Source organism: Parus major, chromosome 1A (assembly GCF_001522545.3).
Source record: "Parus major isolate Abel chromosome 1A, Parus_major1.1, whole genome shotgun sequence".
Lineage (NCBI taxonomy): Eukaryota > Metazoa > Chordata > Aves > Passeriformes > Paridae > Parus > Parus major.
Window position 1 is genome coordinate 65,970,480 of NC_031773.1, and position 6,000 is coordinate 65,976,479.

The following is a 6,000-nucleotide window of genomic DNA, read 5'->3' on the forward strand; positions in this document are numbered from 1 at the left end:
TATGAGAGACACCAGATGGACTATTTGATCCCAGCATGAGTTTGCAACATTGCTGTAAAGAGAGTATCTTTTGAATTGCAAATTGAAATAGATTGCTTAAAGTCATCTGAAGAAGATTTAAGAAACTCCCACAAAGTGAGTGTTATAGTCAACATAAATGAGTATAAACCTAATTCAGGACCAATTTTTCTTTATCACTTCCCAGGCTGTTTGTGTTGTTAGCACAGACATTTTATTTTATTTTATTGTGAGAACAGAGCTCAGGAGGATTAAAGACAGTTACTTTCTGGAGTTTTTTTTTTTGCAGCTGTAGGTGCATTTGCAGGGGAATGGAGGCAGTAAAAGAGCTGTGATATGAACAAGATAGCACTTGGAGGAAAGCAATTGTGTGATATGAAGTCTCTCTCATTTAGGTAATTGATGTGAATGAGGAAGTGATCAATGGTGATTCAAAGTGGTTTTCCTGTGATGTATACTCAGATGACCTTTATTAAATGAGTTGCATCTCTTCAACTAATCCTTTGTTGACAAAGATTTACATCATAATTTGAACTAATAGGCACTTTTGTTAGAAGGGAGAGGAGTAACTGAGAATAAATGAACATGAAGACTAAATTACCCTTTTGAGCTCTCATTACTGCTAATCACTTACATATTGTGCTCTAAAACTATGGGGGCCTTTAAAAAAAAATACATATAGTGGATTTTTTTCCTGGGAAACCTGTGTAGACAAATATAAGAAATAGTATAGACCTGAGAGGTGCTGAAGATGTGTTTGGGACCTCTCCTGAGCTCATTATTTCAACTCATTTACGCTGAGACAGATGTGGCTAAAGACTGTCCAGGAAGACAAAGAATCCATGAAGGCAGATGGGCTTCTCAGAGATTAAGAAAATGCAATAGGAAAGCAAAAGTAATGCAAAAAAACAAAGCAAAACAAGGAATTAATTCACTTCTTCCCATGGGCAGGCAGGTGTTCAGCCATCTCCAGAAGAGCAGGGCCCCATTTCAGGTAAAGTGACTTGAGAATACAAACACCACCACTGCAAATGTCTCTGCTCTTTTTCCTTTATCCCCCTCTCTTTATACACTGAGGATGATGTCCCATGGTCTGGAATATCCCTCAGCTTGAATATCCCTCTTGTCCTGGCCATGTCTCCTCCCAGCCTCCCCCAACTTCCTTGCCAGTGTGGCAGCAGGAAAAGCAGAAAAGGCCTTGGCTCTGTGCAAGCCCTGCTCAGCAGTAACAAAACCATCTCCAGGTTATCAACCCCGGGTTTGGCATAAATCCAAAACACAGCATAAATCCAAAACACAGCTTCATAGCAGCCACTGGGAAGAAAATTCATTCTACCCCAGCCCAAACCAGCACACCCAGCAAACTTTGGGGCGCTTACAAGCACAGTCAATATTCCTCAGAACAGCTGGCTTTTGGACACAGAAATGGAACTATTACAGGGGCCAAGTGGATGGGTGAAACAGGGAAAAGATGCATCATTATTTTTATTAAAAGAAGCAGGTGGGAGTGCAGGATCCATTCAGAAAATGAAGGAATGAACATCAAGATCATGATAACCATATCCTTTAGTGAACAGACAGATTATTCTCTCTCCTGCTTGGTTCTGCTGACGAGCACAGGAAGGTCACTCCCTATTCCATCTACCATTCCAGTTTTTCCATCTCTGAGGTAAGGGTAATGACCTTTTAAAGACTTGTATAATGATCACAGACACAGGAAATGGCTTTCATGTAAGAACTTCTCTACCAAGCAGATCAGAAAGTGAATATTCTGCTCTGTGCCTACTGCCATTTATTTATTTTGGAATTACTCAGATTCCTTTCTCTTGTTTAATTACTGGAGCTAAAATAAACTTCCCATCTTGCTACAGAAAATGACATTAGTACTTAAAGGCAGCTCAAGTTATCCTAAATTGATAAACTCAATCTTATGCCCTCAAGTCCCAAGGCAAACTTCCCTCACCACACTCCACAAGAGAAAAGTTTTGCTGCTTGCTCTGTCTGGTTTGAAAATCCCAAAATAAATTGTGGTGGAATCAGTGAAACCAGAGCAATGGGAACTGTGGGGGACATTGCAAGTCCCCAGTTCCCCCAAAAAGATGGACTTCCAGTTTCTTAATCAGCTCTGACTCACTAAACTGTTCAGCCCAAGACACAAATGCAGTTTCTGATGTGGAAGGTTGGAACAAAGGCTTCCAAACACTTTTTGAACTGCCTCTAGCATCTAATGAGACTTCTTGATACAGATGCACCATGAAAGGCTCTGCTGGTGCTGATTTAGGGCTGCTGTCTAAAGAAAACAGTCTGACAAGGCTGAGAAAAGCAGATATGATCTACTGGGCAAGCAGGAATTCAAATTATCACCCTGTTCATTCACAAATGTATATAGCATATACATATATGTATATATGTATATTTTATATATTTATATCTCTCTCTCTATATATATATATAGATATATATGGTATATGTATATAGAGTAGGGTTACTGCTTAGGCTGAATAAAGCAGGAAAATTAGGACAAAGTACTGTGTAAAAATAATGTAAGTGTCCCCAAACCTGATATTATAAGTCTCTGAAGTTCAGAGTTGAGGATAAATTTAAAAGAAATGAAAATCTGCTAAAATATATATATAAGAAAACCCCACTCCTCATATCTTATGACCCAAGCAGTGTTAACTCTGCATTGGAATGAGACTGTGAAATAATTTATTTATTATAATCAAAAATACTACAGAGTTCTAGAAAATTCAAAATAGAGACAATTTTCCACCACAAAGTAATGCTAAATGTACCACAGACATTTGTAAGGAACACAACCTCCATCCCCACAGTTTCCAGCTTAAATAACTTCCCTAAATTTGTAGGATAAATTCATAAATGATAATTACATTGAGTACAAAATCAACGGCTTATTCCAGACTTTGAAAAAAAAAAAAAAATTGCATTTGTGTTCCTGATTACATCGTAATTTTTGTTCCTGAAATATAAAGTCACAAAATCAGCTTGCAAGCAACGATTTTAGAGTAAACAACTCAATTTAGGCAACTCTTGGAGAATACTTTCAGGAAGTCAGTTTGATAAGCAGGAATCCCAGCACAAGTTTGGCCAAGACTATACCCAGCAGTTAATCATGTTAATAAATCTTCACATTGCAAGAAAACCATCAGAAGAGTGAAAGATAACACTAGAATTCAGGAAATAATATAAATTAAGCAAATTTGAGGTCTGCTAAACATATGTTCACTGGCAAGTCTTTAGCAACATCAAAAACCCTAAAGCTGGCCAAATTCTTGAGGGCATTTTTAGGTATTGTGTGGCTTCAAAATGGGCCAGCTACAAAGAGATTGCAATATAAAATAGTAATATGCTTTAAATAAAGAGCTAGATTTGTTTCTTTATAAATATTTATATCTATATACTTCTCATACAATCTGATTAATATTTTTTTATGGGAGAATGGGAGTGGTAAACTCAGCAAATAACTACAGGCTCTTGATCTGGCAAGAGACTTTAACATGGTCATGTCCAAAAGGATGAGAAACTTTACACCTCTAGAAACAGGTGAAAAGAATTTGTACACACAAATGTAAATGTTAAAATAGGTTCATGTTTTTTTAATCTTCACTTTGAATTAAACATAAAGCATTAAAATACAGAGAAGAGATTAGACCACACAATGAAAATAATTATTTGGGAAGAGAAATTAGATATAAAATTTACAAAGAGGAGCAAATTTGGAGATATTTTAATTAGAGTTCTTTTGCCTTAACAGATCAAGATTCTAAGTAATACCTGGGAATAACACAAAATTGTTTTTTCCCCCTTCTCTCTTTAACATTAGCCAAATAACTTTGAATAAAATTCCTGTGTTTTTAATCAGACAATGACATAACAGGACAGAAATGAGGAACAGTATTTAAAAAAAATGTAAAAATGTTTGACACTAATTTTCTTTTTCCAACGTTTAACAAAACAATCTTCTTTTTTTTTTTTCCTTTATTTTTTTTCTTTTTATCAAGCATCTGCATAGGAAAAGAGGAGCTACAATCCTTCTTCACACTTATTTTCACTGCCCCTGACAAAAAGCCAACTGGGACAAGGATTTGAACCAGGATGTTTGATGACCCAGGCAAATACCTCTGGGCAGCTGGCTTTTTCAAAGAGCTTATTTCTGTCCTTTCCCCAATAAATTAAATTCTAGACATAAGAATGTTAAGACTTTTTAGAACTCAAATTCACCTCTGAGGAGAGTTTTATTTTGAGAAAGTGTTATTTTCCAAGCTAGAAATGTTTTGTCAAAGATTTTCTGGTCAGATTTCTTTAATCTCTTAATACACATTTACAGAGTTTGTTATTTAAAAACCCTAATACCATAATCTTTGCAGTAATACAAGGAGCTCTTGACATATTAGCATGACACTGGAGGTACAAATCTTTTCTTGGAACATACTTCCAAGTTCAGAAGTACTCTATTGAAATAAGTCTGGAAGTTTAGTTGCATTCCAGCAGCAAGGGGAGTTTCAGGGAAATTCTTATTTTTAAACCTGTCTATCAATTGAAATCCCAGGGAATGAATAATCCTATGGAGCTGTGGTTGGCCAAAGGAGAAAAAGGCATTTAGGCTTCTTTGTGGTAATAATTACTGTAATTGGAAATGACACAGCTATCAGATTAGGGGGTGTTGAACATGCTATTCCTAAATCATTCCTGCAACAACTCAGCCTTGAGTTCTGCTTTGAAGGGTCATTTCAGCAGTGATCTCTACAATTACATAGCAAATGGAAGGAAAGTAGCCCTCTATCCCTCTCACTGTGCTGACTGTGTGTTCCAGGAAAGAACAGAGTCATTTTTGCAGTCAAATTTTTGAAACTGTCAGGCTGGCTTGGGGATGTGCCTGATGAAAACCAGTGCACTTGCTCCGATGGCATGCATGAAAAAATATAGCTCACAGGGAGCTGAAAACTTTCAGGTCTTCCAAAAGTCATTCCTTTTGGTCTTGAATGCTGGAAAATCAGAAAACCTCCAGAACAACACAGGTCCTCAAGAGCAGAATTCTCTTATAACCACATTTGGAGGTAAAGGGGATAAGTGTTCCCTCATGAAAGTTATCATGCCTCAAACACATTTCATGCTTGCTTTAAAAATACAAACACAAGAGAAGAGTGAAGTGCCCTTCTTAAGACTGACTATGAAAGAAAAGTCATTGAATAAATTGCCCCAGCAATCCTTGCAGCAGAGATTTGATTCATGCTTTTTTCCTTCCTTCAAGCTAAGTGCTCTAAACATGAAGTCACAAAAGAGCAGAGTAACACTGAATTTTCTCTGAAAAGATGGAAAAAGCATCTAGCCCAGCCCAAATTATTACCTACACCTCTCAGAATAAAAGTTCAAGAAAACACAAGGTCTTTCAAATATAGCAAATTAATACATACAATCAGATTTTTTGTTTTATTTTGTTTTAAAAGGTGATTGCCACCATATAGGGAAGTAGATCAAGATGTCTCAAGGAAAGAGCTATAGCTTAGAGGGGGATGCTGATGCAGAAACTTCTGGGGCTTGAATGTATCCCTCTATTGCACAGAGGGCTATGGAGTCAAAATAAAACATTCATATCACTGCAAAGACTCAGTCTAAATTCAGATGTCTCAGTGCTAATGAAACATATTTAGAGCACCGCAGAAAATGTACCTTGGATCTTTGTTTATACATAGCTGCAGAGACATTCAAGCTACAAGCAACTTTAAAACACTGTTATATTGTGTACTGTGTAGAAAGAAGTTGTTGGAAAAGAGAAGAAAGCTTCTAAAGTGGTGTGGAGAGTGAAAAAGGCTCATTGTGGTCACCACTAATTGTCCCAACTTCAGCAGAATGAATGTGTGTGAGAACAGGAAAACAAAAACAAAACAACCCAAACAAACAAAAAAACCCAACAAACAAACAAATCAACCACTGTGAAGTAGAAATGAAGGGAAGGGAAGG

The 6,000-nt window shown here is 36.8% G+C and overlaps 1 protein-coding gene across 1 annotated transcript in view; it reads right to left on the reverse strand.

The window, feature by feature from the left end:
- The window catches only part of PIK3C2G (phosphatidylinositol-4-phosphate 3-kinase catalytic subunit type 2 gamma), a 173,366-nt gene that overhangs the window by 108,264 nt on the left and 59,102 nt on the right, over positions 1-6,000 (reverse strand). The window lies entirely within an intron of this gene.